Raw genomic sequence first — 23998 nt, 5'->3', positions numbered from 1 at the left:
CTGTTCAGGCCATGTTGATGCAGAACCATTAACTCTTTGAGTCGTTATCCAACCAGATCTGAATCCATCTGATTAAATTATTATTTGATCCACATGTCTCCATCTTCTTCACAAGAATAGTATGAGATACTTTAGGTCACTGTTGATCTGGGTCTGATAACAAGTTCATCAAGGCCAGGTAAGTGCTTTCTTGCTATCTTCATACATACATACATACATACATATACATATATATCTCAACCAGCTCATAATCCATCTAATTACACTGCCCACTAGTCCATGTCTTTCCATCTTTTCCAGAAGAACCAAAATCTCAATTAACAGTATCTATGGCATTCCCCTTACCTACCAGTTAAGTAGTTCTCTCAGGAAAAGCAAGTACGTGGTGCAGTGGATAGATAGAGTTCTGGGCTTAGACTCATGAAGATCTGAGTTCAATAGTCGCTTAACCTCTGCTTGCCTCAGTTTCTTCAGCTGTAAAATGGGGATAATAATGATACCTATCTCCCAGAGTTGTTGAGAGGATCAATGAAATGATATTTGTAAAGTGCTTGGCATGGTGCCTGGCACATAGTAAGTGGTATGTAAATGCTAGCTATTATTATTATTATTATTATTCTTGCTATTTCATTATTAAAAGGAAATGAGGTTAGTCTACCATAACTTATTCTTTTTTTTCCCATAACCTAGTCTTGATGAAGCCATGCTGGCTCTGTCTGATCACTGTCTCTTTACACTAATTTATGCCAATGGGAAAATATAATGCCATGTACAAAAATTTGATAGACACATGTCTCTGTAGACATGCTATCATTTTCTCTTACAGTCTATAAAATTTCCCTGCATTTAAGAAATAGACATCCCTTGAGTCTATCTTCATTATGGATGTGAATTGTGTAGCTCAAGATCTTATTAAAATAAAGTAATTAAATCATCATGGAAATGGCAAAAACTGACACTGAATAGAAATTGGATTTTCAATAAGAATTTGGTCTGATTATTTACTTTCATTATTACTTTTGTATCTATAGCTTTTTTTGTCATCGGGTGTATGTAGTGCAGGAGGGACTCCAGTAGTTCAGGGGCTGGGATAGGTGCTTTTCACAGGTCTTTGAAGAAATTGCCATGTAATTACCAACCAGCTGGCGCTGAAAACACCACAAGTCGCTATGTGTCACTGTACTGCGGCTATTACTCAGAAAGAATGCTACGTAAGTTAATGTTAATTCAACAGTCCTTCATGAAGCACCTACTATGTGCACTATTTTTTAATGCTGAGGATACAAAGACAAAAATATGAAAGCCCCTGCCCTCAAGAGGTCAGGGAATATAACACGTACACAAATAAATGCCCAAAGTAATTTCAGGAGTAAACACTAAATTTGTGTGTAGTAATTTCAGGGCTGAGGGTGTCAGGGAGAGGATCAGGAAAGGTTTTTCATGGGAGGTGGAACATGATCTGGGCCTTGAAGTATGACAGTAGGTATTAGGCCGTTTTGGCTAGGACAGAGAATACATGAAGAGGAATAATACAAAATATCTGGCAAGTTAGGTAGGAGCCAGACTGTGGAAGGCTCCAGCTTGTTCGTGTTCTTCCTTAAAGGTGCACCAAGAACTCCACAAGCCTGCAGACAGGGTGCTAGAGTTAGAGTCAGAGAGTCCTGGATTCAAAATCTGACTGATGGTTCAGTAACTCAATTAACTACTCAGGCAAGACCTCAGGCAAGTCACTTAACCTTTCAGACTCAGTTTTCTTTCCTGTTAAAAAGGAATAATAATAATAATAATAATACCCCAGTCTCTACCCCAGAGAGTATTATGAGGATCAAGTACGTGAAGCACTTTAAGAACAATAAACTGTTCTCTTATGATCCCAGATGTGCTCAGACAAGGGCAGAGTGCAGGAGGACCATAAACTTCTATCCATGCGGCCTCCTATCTAGTTTGGTTACATGCCACACCACTGACTTACTGAACACGCAGTACACAAATGCTTCCTGGTTATTTGTTGTCTTCACATGAAAGGTTTATGGCCACTCCTTCTCCAGCTTGTACTTCACCAGTTGATTGCTTAAAACCCAAAGGTAGGACTTTACATTTATCCTGTTTAAAATGTTTCTTTTCTAGATCCAGCCCCATATTCTTATCCTATTCTTCAAAAGGTTAGTCATCCCGTTACTTTTATCTTATTCACAAATCCAATAGATATGTCTTTTATGCCTTCAATCGATCGATGTCAGTGATAACATTGTTAGAGAGAGAAAAAAAAAGAAAGGGCCAAGGGTAGAGTCCTGGGGCACTCGTATGGGCCACTGTCAGTGGCCTAAGCAGGCAGGATAGGTGAATTCAACTTGATGGGTTATTTTTAGCTCCAGTCTGATACTGTTCAATGGGCACAAATTGGCATAAAGTCAAGTACAGTTATTGCTCTGGTACATTTTATACATTGTTGTCTATGCTTAGGGACTGAAAAGAGGAAGACACATATGCTTGAATAATAATGGCCTAAGGGGAAATCTCTCTTTGCTAACCCAATTCAGGAAATCATTTTCAAAAGAAACCCCCTTCCACAAGAGCTGCATTTTTTCTCTATTCCACTGAAATGTTGAGTTAGCACTTATTATTAAATTCTGTTGTGTAAGTATTGATTTCTGGTACAAAATGATCTGAACTTACACATAAGAGCAAGATTTTAGATGGTTAAAAAAGTTACTGCTTATCCTTCCATTTCACATTCATTTTCTATATATACACATACATACATACGTATACATATATATGTATGGGGTGGGGAGGAAGGAGGGGGCAATTGGGCTTGCGATTTGCCCAAGTCCCTTTGAAATAGTCCTTTAAAATCTCAAAGGTGGATTTCACCACCAACCTACTTCATCCTCCCCTATCTCTTCTTTTGGAAACATGAAGTGCTTAAAAGGGACTTCTAAGAAGATGAGCCTTAGTACTTGTGTAAAGACATTTAACTTTCCTAAGCCTCAGTTTTATCTGTAAAATGAGAGTGGTCAGTCTTCCCTTCCAGCTCTAGATCTAAGATCCTCTGATCTTTGGGAATGAGAAGAGGCATCGGCTAAAAAGAGTGGAGCGAGAAAAAAAAAACCAGTTGGGAGACACAAGTTAATATGGAAAGAAAGGGAAAGTGGGTTAGGAGGCAGGTTAGACTGACATCAACGGGAGGAGGTGTTAGGGTAGTAGAAGAGAGGAAAATGCCAGAGATGAGAGTAATGTAGTGGCTAGAGAACTAAAAGCAACATGAGAAGCAGAAAGCCAAAAAAAAAAAAAAAAGTAGGAAAAAGGATAGAGTGTGCGCTTGAGCCAAAGCTTTTGCCCTTTAACAACCCTCTTGTTTATTATTTTTTAAATTTCTTTCCCCAGCAGAAAAGAAGTTGCGATCAGTTGACTCTGCCTTTCCTCCTCACCACCACGCTCTCCCTTTAGGAATGATCCTGGCCTGGGCGTTAGGTGTGGCCAAGTGTCCCCTTGGCCCAGCACTGCCTCCGGCTCCGAGGCCACCCCTCCTGGCTTCCCTCCCTCCTGGCGGGATGACAGCGGGGGAGCCACCACGGCCAGGCACGTCTTTGGAGCACAAGTGGTCCGGAGCGCTGCTCAGCTCGGAGGCAGCAGGTTGTCGCCGAGCCTTCCGCAGGAGAGGAGGAAGGCAGTGGGTGGGTGGGCCTTGCAGCCCTGTGACGTCAGGGACAGGAGGTGGAGAGGATGGAGAAGGAGGAGGGGAAGGAGGAGGAGGAGGAGGCAGCGGCCACTTCTTGCTGAGAGGCTTCTGCAGGGTAAAGAGGAGGGAGAAGAGGGGGGTGTGTTGGGGTTGGGGCGGGGGGGGGGGGAGGGAGTTTGCAGCCAGGTGACGTCAGGGACAGGGGGAGGGGTATCTCTCCGAAGCTTCTGCAGGGTGAGTGTAGGAGAGAGAAGCAGCTGCTCCTCCAGGCAACGGGGAGAGAGAAGGAGGAGGAGAAGGAGAAGGAGAAGGAGGTGGAGGAGGAGGAGGACTAGAAGGAGGAGGATCCCGGTGACTGAGAGCGGCAGCTGGGAAAGGGAGAGAGAGAGAGAGAGAGAAGACAGAGAGAAGGAGGGGAAAAAAAAAAAAACCAAACCAGCTGATTTGATTTCCTTTTAGTTTAAAGCAAAAGAAAATGGAAGTCGGTTAATAAAGGACTGGAGCAGGCGTAGAGAGCAGGTAAGAAACTGGCTGTTCTTCTTCGCGTTCTGGGGCCAGTCTATGGCGCCAGGCAGGTCACCGGGTTCTGTGGGTGTCACTGCAGCGGAGAGAGGATGGGACAGGTGCGCTGCTGATAATCCGAAATCATCGCCAGTGTGCGGTCCACCCAGCGTGGTGCAGGCAGAGACAGGCGGCAGCGGTGGCAGCGGGAGCGCTCAATGCCCTTTCCTCCTACCGTGGGGTGGAAAGGAGGGGAGAGTAGGAGACCGCCCCCCTCCCCCAACCTCCCGAGCACGCCTGGGTCCACTGACTGAAAGAGAAGTTAGAGCTCGCACTCGACTGGGAGGGTGAGGAAAAGGTTAAAGGTGAGGGGGTTTAGCGGTTGACTTCTGGAGTGTCCCCATTTTTCCATTGACTAAACGCAGTAGTAACCCTCTCTGTCTCTTTGCACATATATGAGATGCCCATGTCATGGACTTCCCTCACCTCTGTTCAATGAGATTCGGAGAGGATTCTGCATTGCAGGATCTCACACCGAATTCATTATTGTTTTGCTGCTGCTGCTGTGGCTGCTGCTGCTGCTGCTGCTACTGTTGGGTCTTTTGATGTAGCAATTTAAGGGGTCCAGTTGGGACCTATGTGTACATCTCTGCTCATGCAGGGAGCTGATGGGTTGGCAGGTATTAGAACCATCGTTTGTGTGACATTAGACCTGAGCTGACTATCCAGGAGGCAAACTCAGGAATTTGTTCCTTTATTCCGCTTGTTTCCTACCCCCACCCCGCCATCCAGATTAGCATGTGATTCCAGAAAGGACCTATATAAATAAATGTTTGATTTAGATATTAAACCTCTATGTAGTACATTCTTTATTCCCTTAGTGACCCTTATAATTTTCTTTAGCATGTTACATTACCAGTGATCAATGTCTTTCTGTATTTCTTTATAATGGAAAAACACTTTAGGTCTAAGCTTTTAGGAGACTCATTAACTTGGAGCATAGAATGTCAAAGGAAATATGCCACAGTAACTGAACACGAGCAGTTCATTTTTCTCTGGTTAGGTCCAAATGGAATCCATACAATTAGGGAAATTTCTTACCATGTACCCAGAGGCCTTCTCTAGTGTCTCTCACTGGAGGGGAAAAATCACATCTGCTGTGCCTTAAATGCCCCTTTAAATTTGGGAAATGTCAATGATGTCATCATTAACAGAAACTTTCCTTCACTATGCACAGCCCTTTGACTCTATTCCACCTCTAGACAGAGCTGTGGAAGTCTCACAATGCCTTTTTTTTCTTCCCATAAGGCCTTTTATGTATCAGAAACCAAAGCATTGCATTTTCAACTTTCTTGACTTGACCTCCAACATCTATGACAGACAAATGAAAAATGAGTGCTTTTGGGGAGGGGGGAGCAGAGGAATTGACTAATATGCCATTTCGAATAGTTCTGCATGGAAACTTGTTAGATCCTTATCACCTCTGTCTGTGCTTCACAGTGGAAAAAAAAAGCTTTGCAGACACATGTACACAAAACCCAGACTCTATCTCATTTAGCTATTTACCATTTAAAAAAAAATGAAGATGTCGGCTAAGACTGAATAGTTTGGAAAAGATGGTGACAAATTTCATATCATTGCCTGTATTAGTAAAAAAGTAGTGTGACATCAATAAAATCTATAGTGGTAGATTGTTGTATCAAAACCAATATGATTTCACTCTTTAGGGATTTGAGGCCCCAGTATTTCAGGAATGATCAAGTGTGAAGGTTCCTCATTGACCAAAAGAATAGCTTTCACTTGCCTCTTCCTTCTTTTAACTTCTCTTTCTGTCCAATTTTCCTTGGTTTCTTAAGACCTAAAGAGAAACAAGAGGCCACAGTGGTTGTTGACAATTCCAAGTTCTCTAGAAATCATTTCCCAAACACATGAGCAACACGTTGCTGATAATAAGCTTCTTTGTGATAGTGTCTTTATGGGAACAGAAGTAAGAGAATTCCCAGGCAATTTCTGGATAGTGACTTTAATGTCTTACAAACAAAGGACATTCAATAGGGGCAGAAGTATTGCTGTGTTCATGCTTAATAATGAATGAAAATTCATAATTGATTACAATGAGCATACCTTGAATTATTACTGTAATCATGCTGGAGTGGTCAGGAACTTATCAACTTCATGCCACATGTGATTTTTTTTTAAGTAGGACCCAGACCAGAGAGTAAGTTTGCAAAAGTCTAGCATAGTAACATTTCTCCTCTGCTCCTGTGGTTTTCAGGATAGTAATAATTAAAAGGTTTTATTCTTGGGTGTCTAATTTGGAGTGACTTGTTTCAGTCCACTTTCTGGGGAGTTGGTGTTCTTATTATGAGAGTGCCATTGAAGTTGAAAAAAAAGTTGAAGATGGAAACCAAGCTATTTCCTGAGAGTTGATCAAACCCTTCTGTATCTGAAAGTTGAGGCTCCATATTGGGCCTCTGAGGGCAGTCCAGCAGAGCTGGGGATATTCGTAGTGCTCATTTCACTCAGTAGTTCAAGCATGAAAAAGAGATGAGGTCTTACAGTGGATGAGCTGGCTGAAAACTTACTGCATTTGGTTGATTTAGCTCTACAGTATATAGTTGATTTAATCTCTTCTAAAGTCTCATTTGCCTGCCGCATGGAGATGATGCTGGAAACTTCACCCTCCGCCATGTTCTATGAATCTGGAAGAGTTTCTAGAATGGGTTCGCTCAGAGGCCTAGCCTCACTAAGTATCAAGAGGCTCATTTCTAGAAGACTGGCTACTAAGTATTGAATGCATTTCAGCCATGGCAGTTGATGAAATTGTCCGTCAAGATAAAAGAGGATAGCAAATGTAGCTGGAGAATCTTAGAAGTCATTGAGACCATTCCCCTCATTTTACAGTTGAGGAATTGAGACCCAGTGAGGTTTAGTGACTTGCCTAAGTTAGGCAAGACGGTAAGGCATCGACGGTAACCGCCAGAGTCAGAATTTAAACACAGGCCCTTTGATTTGAAATATGACGTTCTTTGGCACTGTAAGAAAATGCCTCTCTAGGTTCCAATCTGAACTGATGAAGGAAGTACTCCCTACATGGATTAAATCATAGATCCCTAGAAATATTGCAGTGAGGTATATGAATGCCATCACTACTTTAACAGACACTGAAGAAAATGTCAGATTTTCATTTGTAGGTATGTTTATTTAACATATTTGTTAGAGAGATAGTACTTCATATAGCTTTTTAAAAACCACTTTAGTCCTCTAAATAAAAAAAAAATAGTTGTTTCAGGTGCTTCTTTAAAACTGGGTCAGCAAATCTTAATTTTTAAAATTTGATTAATTAAAATTTTTTCTTATTTAAAAAAATCATTTTTAGTCTTTCCACTTAGTTATTTAAAGCAAGAAAGGTTTTATTTTTGAGAAGCTAACTTTGAATCAAACTTCCATTTATTTATTTACTTATTTTTGCCTCCTTTGGGCACTAAGATCAGTGTCATGGGTCCCTATAGAGCCATCGAATGAGGTGAATCAGTTCCTGGAGTGCCAGCAGGGGGAGTGCTGAACTTGGTTTGATGAAGGTTTTGACCAAACTACTCTTAAAGAAAACCCTAAGAATTTCATTGAAGGCGAGGCCTGGGGTGTGGAGCTGGAAAACAACTTGGCCCTTGATGGAAGAGTGCCATGTTGCTCAGTATACTTTTAAAATCCTAAAATTCACTTCCAGTATTGAACTCTTGGTCTACAGAGGTGGAGAAGGGGAGGGAGACAGAAATGAAGTGGCTTCCACAGAGGTGACCCAGATGTGGAATCTCCTTTTTAGGTTGTGTCTACAGGATGCCAAAATACTTGGTTGCAATGTCTGTGTGCCTCTGTGTGTGTGTGTGTGTGTGTGTGTGTGTGTGTGTGTGTGTACACTCACTATTCTTCCGCTGGTCATTGGGCCTCTGTTATCAAACATCTGATTCTCTTAAAACACACACACACACACACACACACACACACACACACACACGTTGGATGTTTTGACTGTATTGGCTAGATGTTTTGGCAACTTAACGGTTCCAGTCTCATAGAAAGGGCCACTCTGCCCATTCTTACCAGGGTTGTTGGCCCTGCTGTGTTTTTGTAAAGGAAAGCCAAACATTTAGCCTTTAAAACTTTACCCCTTTTGAAAATGAAGAGGGTAAGAAAAAAGGCAATTGTGTTCTTTAGTTAAATGTAGTTAATCTGACTTTCAGTATGTGCCAGTTTATTTAACAGCATGTTCCCATGTGTGGCATTAGGCAAAAAAGGCATTTTACTTGCAGTAGCTGAGCTTAGACACTAAGAAGGATGGCACAGTAGGGTTGCTTGCTTACATTTCATAGAAGCAAATAAGATGGTAAAACATTTCTATGTTTCTTATAATGGTTATTAGAATCTGGCTATGCTAAGAAGAGGTGTTATCATTTACTGGAAATGATTTGAATAGTTGTTTAAAGAATTTTAAAAAATAACTGCCTTAAATCTTCTTCTCCCCCATTCCTTATTCACCTCACAGTAAATGGGAAAGAGTCTTTATCACAAAATTAGAGACATCACATATATACACATACATATAGTATCCAGATAATTTTAATGCTTTTTTTAAAAACAAAGCTTTAACTTTTAAAATCTATATAGAAAATACAATATAGCATTTGTATCTATAGATCTATATTTACAAGACTATCTCTGTAAAGTCTCATAAAATCTTGTGCTATATCTCCCACTTAACCAAATGCTTTTTAATATATACTTTGGAAAGTAGTGTTATGGGGATGAGGAACAGGTGACTTTAAAGACTCTTGGAAGCTGTACTTCCCCCAGTAAAAGTACCATTAGAGCTATTGAGAAGTATATATGAAATAAAAATGACAAGAATTTGAATGGGGGTAAATGCTACAATAATAAATAAATGCTGTGGTACCATTTTGTAATAGGCTTTATTTTAAAATTTTTGATAAATTTTAAAATTTAATTGTGTAACAGTTGCTTGTCATTCACATGATTAAGGCTGGGCTTCTCAATACCAAAGGCAACCACTAGAGCTTCACTGGACCTTAGAGGCCACCTAGTCCAGCCACCTCAAATTAATAGACCAGTAAACTAAGGTTCAGAGAGGTTATGACCTGCCCAAGGTCACGTAGTTAATGTTAAAGATGAGATTTGAATCTAGATCCTTTGCATCCAGAGTCAAGCAAAGATGGATGGATTTCTTGATTTTAACTTTGTAGGCCTTTGATAGAAGTTATATGGAATCTGGACCCATATTCCCATATTCATTTCTGAACATAATTTAATCCAAAAACCTACTATGTGTCAGAAACTGTACTGGGGGAGCAAAAACAAAAATAAGACCATTCATACTCTTAGCAAACTTACATGTTATCTAGGGGAGATGATATTAACAGACACACAATAAATACATGGTAATTTGCAGGAGTGGTGCTAACAGCTGGGACAATTAGTATACACTTCATGTTGAAGGTAGCTTTTTAGCTGGGCTCTGAAGGAAATGAAAGATTGATTCTAAGAGGTGGTGATGAGTAGGTAGTGAGTGTATCCAAGAATGAGGTCAGCCTGTGTAAAGATGAGGAAATGGGAGGGGGAAATGGAATATGGTGGGTGAGGAACCATAAGAAGGTTCCTTTGCCTGGACTGAAGTCTGATTTGAATGGTAGTACCAATGGTAATGCATTTGGAAAGGCCCTGCCTTCAAGGGGCTTAAATTCTCCTAGGAGATCTGATGCTTAAAGAGAAGATAATCTGAGGAAGGAGAGAGTGATAAAAACTAAAGAGATCAAGAAAGGCCTCCCATGGACTATATGATCATAGATTTGCAGCTGGAAGGAATCCTGGGGCCTACCTCACTCAACCCCCTCCTTTTCCAGAGGAAACCAGGACTGACTGAGCTGAGTGTTGAAGGCAGCAAGGCACTCTAAGGAAGGTAGTGAGTAAGAAGTGCATTCCAGACATGGAGGATTCCAAACTTGTTCTCTCACTGAGGTGGGACATGGAATGCTGAGTTTGGGGAAAGGTTTAATAGCTTAGTTAGGTTGTAATGTAGAGTGCTTGAATATAAAATAAGTCTGGGAAGACAGTCTGGAGTCAGATTGTGGAGGGCTTTGAATGCAAAACTGAGGAGTTTTTATTTTCTCTTAGGCTCATTGAGAAGGCACTGCAGATTCCTGAATAGGAGAGTGATGGGGGCAGACCTGAAGTTTATTTAGGAAGGTTACATTGGCAGCTGAATGAAGGAAAGATTGGAGAGGGAAGAGACAGAAAACAGAGACCAATTAAGAAGCTATTGCAGTAATCTCCAGGGATAGATAAGGGTCCAAACTAGGTTGGTGGCTGCATAAATGGGAGAGAAAGAAAAGGATGTCAGAGATGTTGAGGAAGTTGAATGGATGGCTTGAAAACTCACTGCTCATGAGGTTTGGGATAGAGGGAAGAGTCAAGGGTCCATGTAGTTTTAAAGATCATGTTGGTAAGGATGAGTCCACTTCTCCAAGCTACAGATCAGATTACAGGATCTCAGATTCACAGAGGGAGAGAGACCCCAGACCAGAAAAGCTCCAGCCTTGAAACTACAAGCACCAAGGCCAAGTATTTTCCAGTTAAGAGAGCTGCTGGAATTGAGGCCCCACTCCCGAAGAACACTGGGAGGAGCTTTTGTTGTTGTCCAGTTGTGTCCAAATCTTTGTAATCCCATTTGGGGTTTTCTTGGCAAAGATACTAGAGTGTTTTGACACTTCCTTTTCCAGCTCATTTTATAGATGAGAAAAATAAGGCAAATAGGGTTAGGTGACTTGGCCAGGATCACACAACAAGTATCTGAGGCCAGATTTGAACTCAGAAAGATGAGTATTCCTGACTCCAGCCCTAGTACTCTATCCATTGCTCCACCCAGCTGCTTCTAGTAGGTAGGTGGCTTAAAGCCAATTAACCTGATAGAGCTGACTGCTTTGTACGTCATGCTCTCTGGTTGAGAGAGCCTTCAGACCAAGGGCAAAATGAGCATTAGTAGATCTCATTGGAGGAGTACAAAATTGCTTGGCAGGTAGTTGTCATTCATTTCTAAGGCAGAAGACAGAAAGTATAAGATAATATAATATGTTTTCCCTACCCCAATCCCCAGATGCTTTACAGTAGGGATTTTTTCTTTTCTTTTTCCTTTCCTCTCCTCTCCTATCCTCTCCTCCCCTCCCTTCCTCTTCCTCTCCCTTCCCTTCCCTTCTCTTCCTTTTCCCTTTTCCCTCTTTCCCTTTCCCTTTCCTTTCCCTTCCCTTCCCTTCCCTTTTTTCTCTTCCCTTCCCTTCTTCCCTTTTTTCCTTCCCTCCTCTTCCTTCCTTCCTTCCTTCCTTCCTTCCTTCCTTCCTTCCTTCCTTCCTTCCTTCCTTCCTTCCTTCCTTCCTTCCCTCCCTCCCTCCCTCTTTTCCTCCTTCCCTCCTTCCATCCTTCCTTCCTTCCTCCCTCCCTCCCTCCCTCCTTCCCTCCCTTCCTCCCTTCCTTCTTTCCTCCCTCCCTCCCCTCCTTCGTTTCACATCACTACCACCTGGTGCAAATATATTAGGTGAACAACAAATGCTTTACAAAATTTGAAACTATGCAGATAATTGCCCTTTTTAATAATGTTGTAGAGGATAGGACTGATCATCCTATTGTTTATCTATGATGATGAAGTCTTTTACTGTACATAATTCATTGTTTTGGAAAGAAGAGTGTGGTCTGCGTATTTGAGTTGACTGATGTATCTAAATCCGCACCAGTGTGGTGCGGTAGAAGTAACACAACTCACATGTGGACGATCTCTGAATTCTAGGCTTGAGTGCCACTAACTAGCTATGGGATCTTGGACTAATTACTTAGTAGCCTTCCTGCCTCAATTTCTTCATGTGCAGAATTAGTGGGGAAGTACTAGGTTTTCCTTCAAATTCCTTCCAGTTCTAATCTTCTTTAAGTTCATGACACGAGCTACACAGTAGCAAGAGCTCATTTACATAAAGCTTCAAATTCTCCTCAAAGCAGACCTTGAACATGTCTCTTTGGGCACAAGCAGATACAAAGAAAATAAACACATTCACTGTTGACTGAAATATTTTGGGCCAGATATCTCAGTATAATTTGTTATCATGCATTCTATGTAATGTTTGTGAGCAAATCTAAGGAGATTTAATTAGGATGATAGTAACAGTTAAAATTGATATAGTACTTCAAAGTTTGGAAAGCACTTTCCATGAATTAATCACATTTGACTTTTGTAAACTACTTGTAAACTATAGTCTGGCTCTGTGATTTCATTGATGAGGAAACCCTATGGTGAACAAGCTTATCAAGCCATTGCAGACCAGTAACTCTTTTGCAATATATAAAGTCCTGGAATATAAATACACCTTATAAAATATAAGGCTTTATTTTAAAAATTGAATTCCTTTTCAGTTGACTGTTGTAGCCACATTTGTTTTTCAATGGGTTTCCTTTATAATAGAACATTTTAGGTTTAAATAACATTTTTGTAGGACTTCTCTAATGTGTGCTTTACATGTTTGAATATATAATTTCCTGTACTTCCTTATGTCTATCTTCCTGAAATACCTTACAATAATTAGTCTATGTAATCTAATTTATTTCACTCTTGTTTGAGTCATGGTTCTGTTCTTTATAGGGCAATGCCACTGTAGTTTTCTGAGCCTCAGTTTCTCTATTTTTAATAAGAGACTTGAACTAGATGATCAGGACAATCCCAGCTCTAAGATCCAATGAGCCTTAGAAGTGGTTACTCAATATCTTCTATGATGATTAATTTTGTCTTGAGGATCTTTAGAGAATTTCATGATACCCATTGAGATAATTGGAAACACTCTGGGGTGCTTCACATTCAGACCTGGGGATCAGTTTTGTATCACGTAATGTTTAGCCCATTCAATTTTCTCAGTTTCAATTTGTCCATCACTTGTCTGCCCCCTTGTATTGATGAGTTTTAAAGCTCCAAATTTTACTCTATTTGGAGCCATTTATCCTCCGAATTACTTCAAGTACTTTCTCGATAAATACTTGTTGGTAACTTTTTCTTTGAGGTCTCCTTGTGGCTTCTTAGATTTAGAACTTCAATAGAGATGTTAATTCTATGACTACAACATGTTAGCAACAACAGTAATAATGTAAACGGGAAGTTAGTAATCCTGTAATCTCCTTGAGGGCAACTGTCATATATTCCTTATGTATTTCTCAAAGAACTTAGCATGGTGTTAGGAAACCAGTAGGCATTCAGTAGTTAACTTGTTGAATTAAAGGGATTTTTGTGCTTTTTTTGTCTTGGATGTAGGAGTAATACTTTTATAGGAAACTTAGGGATAAAATAAGGAAAGAATTAAATATAGAACCCATGTCAAGAATGGTAGAATGTGGGAATATAGGTACAGGATGAGATCATATGTTTTCAGACATGACCATGTGTTTATTTCTTTTGCATAACTATAGTTATTCGTTACAAGGGAGAGCTTCTCTCTGTGGGGGTGAAGGAGAGGAGGTGGGTAGTGACAGTGAAACAAAAAAAAAACCAAGAAAAGAATTTCAATGAAAAGTTAAAAAATACAGAGAAGTGAACAGACAGAAGGGGGCACAGACAAGGGAGGCAGCTTTGCTACTATTGTGTGAAGTTTAATATGCACATTAATGAAAAACAAACTGTACATAACAAGAGCTCACAGGTTCATATACAATCTTCTTTTCTGTTCTTTGCAGACTGAATCGTCCATGACTGTTAAATTCATATTAAGAAAGAATTTTTAAAAGAATAGTAAAATGAAAGGAGAAACATTCACGGAGAAGAAAAATGAAATTTGCTTTTACCTTTTTTTGTCAATTCCTTAAGATATGAACTTGAAAATTAATAGTGTTTTAACCTTTAACCCTTCTTTTAGGATATGGGTTCATATAAACTTCTATAGGGGGAAACATTCTCCCTTTTAATGCATGAGTTAGTTAACTATAGGGGAGAGTAAGAATACTAGATTTTATCCCACCCCTTTCCCCACCCACCCCCCATTTTGAGAGAGAGTACTATTAGGACGATTTTACTTGTGGAACTTGGAGGCAGCTGGGTGGTGAGGTGGATTGAGCACTGGGCCTGTTGTCAGGAAGATTCTTTTTCCTGAGTTCAAATCTGGTCTCAGACACTTACTGACTGTGACCCCAGACAGGTTACTTAGCCCTATGTACCTCAGTTTTCTCATCTGTAAAATGAGCTGGAGAAGGAAATGGCAAACTACTCCAGTATCTTTGACAAGAAAACCCCAAACAGCGTCATGGAGAATCAGATACAACTGAACAACAGCAACATCTGGAATCTATAGGAGGGGGAAAGAGGGAACAAGCATTTATTAAACTCCTACTATGACCTGGGCACTGTGCTAAGTATACATTTCATCCTTATAACAACTTTGTGAAGTAAGTACTATTATTAACCCCGTTTGACAGTTGAGGAAACTGAGGCAGACAGCCATTAAGTGACTTGCCCAGAGTCACATAGCTCTCAAGTATCTGAGGCTAGATTTGAACTCAGATCTTTTTGACTTTGGGCCCAGTGAGTGTTCTATCTACTGTATGGTTATACGTACTCTCAGGTATTCTTCTGGTATCTGTCTTTGTCTTTTTCCACGCTCCAATACTGATAAGATAGTCACCAAGGAATTGTTATGATATGTCCAATACTGTTCTGAGATACCCCCCAAAAGCGAAAGGGAGGGCTAACTTAGGGAAAGATTTCCTTTCCCTTCCTTGGAGGAGAATATAGAAAAGCGATAGAAATGGATTACTCCCCTTCTATAATTTGGAAATACATGTTGTTCAACATGACACAGAAATAGGGATTGAATGGACTATTCATTAGTTGCGTCTACAGTTTATTAAATTGTGTTTGGAAGTTCTGTGGTGAATCTGTTTAACTTGGCAACGTGTGTATATGAATTGATTATTGTAGGCACAAATTGAAATACTAAATTAGATCTTTTTGAAAAATGTGGCCTGGAATTTGTATTGTAATTAGTTAGCGTATTACTTATTTAGAAAAAGGCTATTTAGACATTCTACAGATGTTAATCATTAAAAGACAACAAATTGTCTTGGTTACTTTAAATTTATTTGGTTATTTTAAAGCATTTGGGGCTTCAACTTATCAATTACAACCATTTTTTGTCAACTATGCAAAGTTCATGCATCTCTCTTCATATGTAAATCAATTAAATTTATTTTGAGTTTAAATAGATTTCCCAGCGTCTGTTATTGGTATTCTGTTATTCCTGTAAAGAGAAGTGGCAAGCAATGTCTCTTGAACTACAGCATCAAAAATGGTCTGGTAGTTTAGGGTACAAAATGGAAGAAGTAATCTTGAGCGAGGGAAAGTTCTTTCAGGCTTTTTGGTGCCTCATTATGCAGGGTGTCCCTAAAGTCTGGACACATAGGCAAAAATGCATATTTTGAAATATTTGGAATATTAACAGACCTTAGGCCCCTTAACTTCTTTTTCTGGGGTATGCTAAAGGAGAAGGTGTACTTAATGAAAATCACAGATGCAACACGCTTGATTGAACGCATAAAGAGTGAATGTCCTAAAATTGATGGCAATGTGGAGTTATTGTATCGAGTTCATGCGAATATTGCAATTTGCATCACAAATGATTGAAATCATGTTGAAGATGTTATTTGTTAATATTCCAATTAAATAAAATGTTGTTGAAAATTTCATTCATTTCATTTCTTGAAAATATGCATTTTTGCCTATGTATCCAGACTTTCTTAAATCAGATACTGTGTTTTTTCCCCCCACTTGGGCAAATCTGCTTAGCATTTAGAATTTGTTAGCATAAGATCAGTGTCTTTTATTTTGAAAGTTTGATGAACTTATGTGTCCTTGATTAGAACCTGGAAAATATTCAATATGCCATCGCATAGTGTCAGCCTGGAGTTACAAATGAAGAATGAACATTTTTGCAAAGAGCCAGGGTACTTATTTTGATGTTAATTTCTGTTTTGTTCAGATACAACATTATGTTTTTCTGCTCCTATTCTTTTGGGTTCAAAGGTGATTTTTGGTAGTCTTCATTTCATTGAGTAGTCATAAATATTGACTACTTAATCAAAGAAGAATCCATCATTCCTCTGAAGAGAACAACTTTTTATTACTTGCATTTCTTTTTTTTCTTTTTAACTTTCATCAACTTCTAGGGCTGAAATAAATATTAAATTTTAAGAGTGAGTTACTATAGTATGAAATATTCTTAGTTGTCTTAGGGAAATGAGCTGTAGCATGTTTTTTTGCTTCTTGGATTATTCAACTATTATATTGTGAAAATTCAAAGTTACACAGGTTTAGATTGCTAAATTTCTCTGAGTCTCTGAAATATGATACATTCTATGAACTATGAGTCTGAAACATTTTGACATTTAAACCAATGGATCAGCAGTTCTGTGGATTCTCTTATTCTCTGGCTCTGTTATGGCTGAGATAAGGTTAGATGACTTAGCAATAGACTAATACCATACCTTACTTTAAAAATTGTGTGAATTATTCAAAGGAAAATTAGGTATTATTTTTATATATGTTTAATGGGACTAATATATATAAAAAGTGAAATGACAATTTCTTATGTATGATCCTATATGTTCTAGCCTATAGTTATTAAGTTAGCATAGGTTCTTTGGGTAAAAAAACCCACTGATTTATCAATAGAAACTTTAGCTGCATTCTCTTCAAGAATACTAATAATAGGGAAGAAAAAAGTAAAAAGTCACATTCATGAAGTTTGACCACCCTCAGAGAAAGAAGAATTTCCTTAGAGGAGAGGTAAAAATTAATGAGAGGATGAGATTGACAGTAAATCATCAAATATGATAAACCCCTTTTGTTTGGCTTTAAAGCCCTTCATAACCTGGCCCTTTCACACCTTTCTAGCCTTTTATGCCATACTCCCTTCCTCATTTCTGTGATCCAGTGATACTAGCTTCTTTATGTTTGTTCTTCACACAGCACGACTCTTGAGTATGAGCGTTTTTAACTGGCTGTCCTGAATGCTTGGAACACTCTTCCTCCTCATCCCCACTTCCCAACTCCCCTGGCTTCCTTCAACTCTTGGCTAAAATCCTCCTTTCTATAAGAAGCCTTTCCTATTCTTCCTTAGTCTTAGGCCTTTCTCTCTGAGATTACTCTAGAAGTGATCCTGTTTATGTCTTGAGTTTGTTGTCGTCATGTCATCTCCCCCATTAGACTATGAGCTCCTTGAGGGTAGGGCTCTGTGTTTTTTCATCTTTCTTTGTACTGTATGTTTAGCACTGTGTTTGGAAAGTAGTGGTAAATGCTAGTTGATTATGTATATTCGATAGCTTAGGTATAACATATTCAGTCCAATATTTGGAAAAGGAGATATATACGCATGTACATACATATACACATATACTTATACATACATACACATACATACATATATATGTATATATGCATAGCCCCAGAGGCAGAATAATATAATGGATAGATAGCTATGCTGAGAGCCAGGAAATCTGGGTTCAAGCCTTACCTTGCTGAGTGCCCTTGGACAAGTTACTTAACTATAAATTGCAGAATAGTTTCACACACACACACACACACACACACACACACACACACACACACACACACACGCCTGCATAATGATGTTCCATTCGAGGCTCTTTAATGAAGTGATATCTGTCTAGGCCGTTGTGGTTTCAGTAAGATTGAGTGAGAACAGACAACAATGCAGGTGAGCACTGGCACCATAATAATGACCAGGGAGAAGGTCAGAGCTATTTGGGGCTGCATGCCTGAGGGTTTCATGTCACCAAGAAGGAGGCCAATGCTTCCCTGGACTCAATCCTAGAGAAATGATATTGGTATTGTTTTACTCAGACACCTCAGAAATCTTTCCCATCCTTTTCAAAAGGAAAAAAAGAGAGAATTCGGGAAAATCCAGCAAAAATGATTCCAGGAATGGAGAATTTGGCAGGAGGTAGAATATAAAGGTGTTAACTTAAAAATAGTATGGCTAAGCAGTAACTAAACTAGAGGCCTAAGAAGAACAGCTAACAGATGTTCAAAGTAGATATGTTAGCTTGTTAACAGAAGGTGTACCTAGGGATAATGTTATAAGACACAGCCAAGAGAGTCCTTAGGCAGAGTTGAAGGTAGATTTAGATCAGCAATCATCCTGGTACAAAATTGAAGCTCTCTACATCCTTTTTGACCGGGGTAGCTCAGCACTGACTTAGGGGTTGGTCCCCTGTAAATAGAGCTGTAAGAGATTGTAGTGCTTATCTATTCCAACCAATTCATTTTAAAGATTAGGAAAGAGGCTCAAGTGACCTTTTAAAACAAGGTCATATAAGCAGTGGTGTCAGGGCTGTTGAACCCAGGGCCAGCTTTCACCTATACCAGTCTGTCCACACGCTATTCTGACTACACCTGGCCCACCTTCCAGTAGCTCCTATATGTCTATTTTAAGCCTAAGACCTTGTTTCATAAAGTGATGTGATTCAACCAAATCTAATTGAGAAACTGCCATTATTTGGACTAGATTCAGTCATTTGCCCTGGGTTGCTGAACTTACTTATTTACATTGTTGGAATGGGAGCCTCATAGTAACTGACCTTCCTCTCCTGGTAAGTCATTGTGCTCGGTAATGTACTGTCATTGAAATGTCCTTCTTTTTTGCAGGTTCCTAATGGATAGTTTGGATGCCACTTTATTTTTTCCCCTGCTTCTTGACTTTTTGTGTCTGATTTCTCTTCTTTTTTTTTCTCCTTTGGGAAAAAAAAGCATCCTTACTCTCATTCACTGTGTTTTATGCCTTATTGATTTTAGGGCTTCTGTGCACAAAAAATAATTGCCTTTATTTAGAAAACTCTTCTGTAAACTTTGGTGAACTCATAGGAATTGTAATTTTTATATAGATACATATATGGATACACACGTAAAAAAATCTGAGAAATAATCTCCACCCCTGAATGTCTTCAGGGAGAACACCAGCAGCTGGTTTTAAATCCCATGTTGGCTTTGCTTCAGTTCTGGCATGTTCCCAGGATGTCTGTGAGAAACCATTCTTAATAATACATTTTCAGTTGGGAGCAGGGAATAATAACATAAAGAATACTGGACCTATGAGTCAAGAGATACGAGTTACAATCTCAACCCCGCCATCAACTGACTGGACAAGTAGATGAATCTCTCCGAGTTTCAATTTTTATCATCTATAACTGAAAAGATCAGACTGGAGATATTTTGTCAATCAATGATCATTTGAGTTCTTCCTGTGTGCCAGGAATTGTATCAGAGGCTAGGTACACAAGAATAATATAACAAAACAATCCTTGCCCTCAGAAAGCTTATGCTCTATCATGAGGAGCAAAATATACACATGTAAGCAAATGCAAAATATGTGCTAAATAAAGATTAGGTCTTTAAGCAGAGATTGGGTGGGGGGAGGCTGTTTGTTACAGATGGTGGAATAGATGAGTTCTCTTAGGGTATGAATTGCCCCAAGTGAACTTTGAGATTTCAAGTGTGAAATTAGAAGATCCTTTCAAGCTCTGATTCTACACATTGAAAGATGTTTCCTTATGTTTTGGCAAAGTTAGAGCAGACGTGAGATCTGACATACATCTACATTACTGTCTCATTTGAAAGCATTGATAAGTTTTGGAGGGATTGTGAAGTGACAGAGGTATTAAATGTCTCTCTTGCTTTCTGTATTTTTTTCTCTTGAAGTGTGTTAGAATTTTAAAACTATCTCTCAGGGTATATTTGTGTAGATACTGAAATTATTGGCTTACTATTTCTAATATGAATATATGATATGATTTCTCTGCTTTGAGAAGCCACATGTAGGAGAAAAATGATAGTTTTTATTTTTTTCAGAGCTAGGTTTTACTTGGCATTTAGTAATTTCTCAGTTTAGAATAATGGAAATATAGATTCAGAACTAGAGGAAACCGTAGAGGTCATCTTGTCCAATCTTCTCATTTTATAAAAGGAGAAACTCGGGCACACAGAGGTAAATTAGCTTGACTGAGGAATGCAGGTAAATATGCTGGAGCAGGAATTCAAACCCAAGTGTATGGAATCCAGGTCCAGTACCTTCTCCCTTCTATCATGCTGCTTTTTGTTTCTAAACAAATGCATCTTCTGCACTGTGCTAAGTGCTGGAGAAACAAAAAGAAACAAGAGAAAGCATCTGCCCTCAAGGAGCTCACAATCTAGTGGAGGAAACCATAAGCAAACACATGCATGCTAATAAACTACATGTGGGATAAATAGGAAATGATTAAAAGAGGGGAGGCACTAAAATTAAGAGAGGTCGGAAAAATCTTCTTGTAGAAGTCAAGATCTTATTTGGGACTTGAAGGATGCCAGGGAAGCCAGTAGGCAGAGTTGAGGAGGGGAGAGCATTTCAGGCATGGGGGACAGTCAGAGAAAATGCTAGGAGCCAAGAGACAGAGTGTCTTATTGGTGGAACAGCCAAGTGGAAATCCATTGTCACTGGATTGAAGAGTATACAGCAAGGAGTGAGGTCTAAGAAGATTGGAAAAGTAACTGAGTGCTAGGTTAGGAAGGGCTTTGAATATCAAATAGAGGATTTTGTATTTGCTGATGAAGGGTGATAGGGAGCCACTGGTGTTTGGCAGGGGTTGTAACATGGTTGGACCTGGGCCTTATGAAAATCACTTTGGAGGTGAATAGAGGATGGATTGTAGCAGGGTAGGCAGACCCACCAGCAGGTTATTACAATAGTTCAGGAATGAGGGCCTGCACCAGGTTGGAGGAAACAAAGGGGCTTATTCAAGAGATTTTGCAAAGGTGAAATCAATAGATCTTGACAATAGATTGTATATGGGGTGGGGGAGGAGGGAGAGTGAGAGATAATGAAGAGTAGCAGGCCTAGGTTGCAAGTCTGAGTACTGGGTGGATGGTATTGCCCTCTAGAATAACAGAGAAGACAGGAAATGGGGAAGGTGTAGGGGGAATGATAATAAGTTTGATTTTGGATATGTTGAATTTAAGATGTCTCTTGGACATCCACATCTAGATATTTGATAGGTAGTTCTGAAGAGGTCTGAAGAGAGATTGGAGTAGGATAAATAGATTTAAAAATTGTCTGCATAGAGAAATCCATAGGAGATGATGAGATCACCAAGTGAAGTAGAACAGAGGGAGAAGAGGGCCCCAGAACAGAACCCCATTGGACACCTACAGTTAGAGGGAGTGATCTGGCTGAAAATCCAGCAAAGGATACTAGGAGACGGTACAACTGGTACCTGGAGGAATGTGAGAGCATGGACATAGGGAAGAGATTTCCAGGCAAAAGTAGGAAAAAAGGCCAATAAGAGAAAGTATAGATCAGTGGTTGGGGAAGGGCTCTACTATGGGGCAATGTTTTCCCTGATACCTGCAATAATAGGCATTGTTCTGGAAGTGAGGCAAAATGGAAAAGGTGAATCCTTGGAGCAAGCCCTACAAGGCGGTGGCAGAAAGCACCTAGAGGGGAGAGCCTGGACCTTAGGAGCTTTGATTGCATGAAGAATACAGAGAAAATAGAGAGACCAGATAATTATAGGGATCATGAATCACAGAATAAGGGTCTAGAGTAAACAGAAAGAGAAGATGGATAATGAAGAGACTAAGAAAAGTCTTTTTTGGAAAGAGGCACAAAAATGAAATTTCAAAACTAAGGAACAGGACTAGCTGAAAGGGAGGAGAAGAAAAGGGAATCTACTTGACTAACTGAAAGAAGAAAAAGGGGGAAATGTACACACACACACACACCCACACACACCCACACCCCCCCCCCCCACACACATATAACCAGATAAAATCAGGAAAGAAAAAGGATCTAATAAACAAAACTCTAAAAGGAAAGGAGTATCAAACAAGAAGAGGGGATCATGGGTAAGGAGAGGAGAGCTGTGGGACTAGGGCCAACCTAAAAAAAAGATTAAAGTAAAGCAACATAATACTGTGTTTACAGCAGAAGAGGGAATCTGAAACTGAAAAGCTTCTGTACAGACAACGTTAATGCATCTAGGATAAGAAAGGAAGTGGTCGAATGGGGAAAAATTTGTATCAAATTTCTCTGATAAGGGTTTTATATCCAAGATATAGAAATAATTAATAAATATATGTTGGATTAATAGTGATTCCCCAATAGATAAATGATTAAAGGATATGAACAAATAGCTCTCAAAAGAAGAATTGCAAAGTATTCAAAACTACATGAAAAAAATGTTCCATATCACTAATAAGAGAAATGCAAATCAATACAACCTCAAGATTTTATCTCACACCTTGAAAATTGGCAAGGATGATGAAAAATGGCAAAAATCAATGTTGGAGGGGTGGTGGAAAGATAGACACTAATAAATTGTTGGTGTAGCTATGAAATGGTACAACCATTTTGGAAAGCAATATGGAATTATGCAAATAAGAGTGACTAAAATGGCCATACCCTTTGAATGAGGGATTCCATCACTAAGCTTTTAACCGAAAGAAGCTATAGATAAAAAAGTTCCTATGTACTCCAAAACATTTATAATAGCACTTTTTGTGATAGTTAAGAATTGAAAACAAAGTAGACACCCTTCAACTTTGGAATGGTTAAACCAAAGCTGGGGAACAAATTGTGCTACATGAATGCAATGGAATATTATTGTGCCATAAGAAATCATAATGTGTGCAATGAATACAGAGAAGTATAGAAAGATCTATATGAACTGATGCAGAGGGAAGTAAGCAGAGCCAATGAAACAATTTTTACAGTAATTTTAATAATGTAAATAGAAAGAAGAAGACACCAGAAGATTAAAAGTATATGTGGCAAAATTATAAAGATCAAGTGGGACTCAAATGAAGAGATGGTGAGAAGAAACCCACAATCTACCCCTTTGTGATGGTGGGAGTTCCACTGTTGTTACACATTGTACATGTTTTCAGACTTTTTCAATGTATTGATAAGTTGTGCTGACTTTTTCCCCTATTCTCCAAAAAATACTGTTTGTCATATGGGATGAATCTTTGGGAGAGGACAGGGGAGGGATAATGAGATACTATGGTTATGTAAGAAACAGAGAATATCAGTAAAACTTTTAAAAAATAATATAAAATATTTTAGCAGTGAAAGTAAGTGATGGAATGGGTTTGACAGAGGGGGCAGTGTTGAAGGAGACAGGATAGAATGGGATGACTTGCGCAGGCGGAAGGGTTAATCCTGTTAAGGAATGATGCCACCTCATAATGTGAGACAGAGGTGAAGAAGGAGATAGTGGTGGAAGTGATTAAAAGGTTTGGAAGAGCTGGAAGAAAAAATTTTGAAGAGAGTGGGATAGTTAGTTGATAAAGCAGGTATAATAAAATAACCTAGCAGCAGTGAGGGCCCTGTTGAAGTTGTACAACATAAATCTGTAGAACAGTCAGAATAGTTTCATGATTTTCTCCAACTTTGTTCAAGAGCACATATGGAGCAGCAAAGGTGGCAAATGGTGGGAATGATTCAAGGCTGAGACTTGACAGGATTCAATTCTCAAAACAAGGAGCCTAGGGATTCAAGAGAGGTGAACAGTGTGGAGATAATTTGGTTCAAGAAGGGCGAAAGAGGAGGGAGTGGTTAGTATTGAGGAGAGGGCCTGGGAGAGAATTGAGGCATCAAGGGACAGGAGGACATGGCATGGATGAGGAGTAGGATTTGGCAAAGGAAGGCACAGAGATAAGTGAAAAGTCGATAGATTATG

General features: G+C 39.3%; 1 protein-coding gene across 2 annotated transcripts in view; it reads left to right on the top strand.

The window, feature by feature from the left end:
• Positions 1–3890: 3890 nt before the first annotated feature.
• Positions 3891–23998, top strand: part of OTUD7A (OTU deubiquitinase 7A) — a 453848-nt gene continuing 433740 nt past the window's right edge. For both annotated transcript variants that reach the window (XM_036734698.1, XM_036734697.1), the window contains exon 1: positions 3891–4201. The gene's annotated coding sequence lies outside the window, so the exon portion shown is untranslated. The remainder of the gene's footprint in view (positions 4202–23998) is intronic.

The sequence above is a fragment of the Trichosurus vulpecula genome, chromosome 8 (assembly GCF_011100635.1).
Source record: "Trichosurus vulpecula isolate mTriVul1 chromosome 8, mTriVul1.pri, whole genome shotgun sequence".
NCBI lineage: Eukaryota > Metazoa > Chordata > Mammalia > Diprotodontia > Phalangeridae > Trichosurus > Trichosurus vulpecula.
This window is presented reverse-complemented; position numbering and strand designations above follow the sequence as displayed.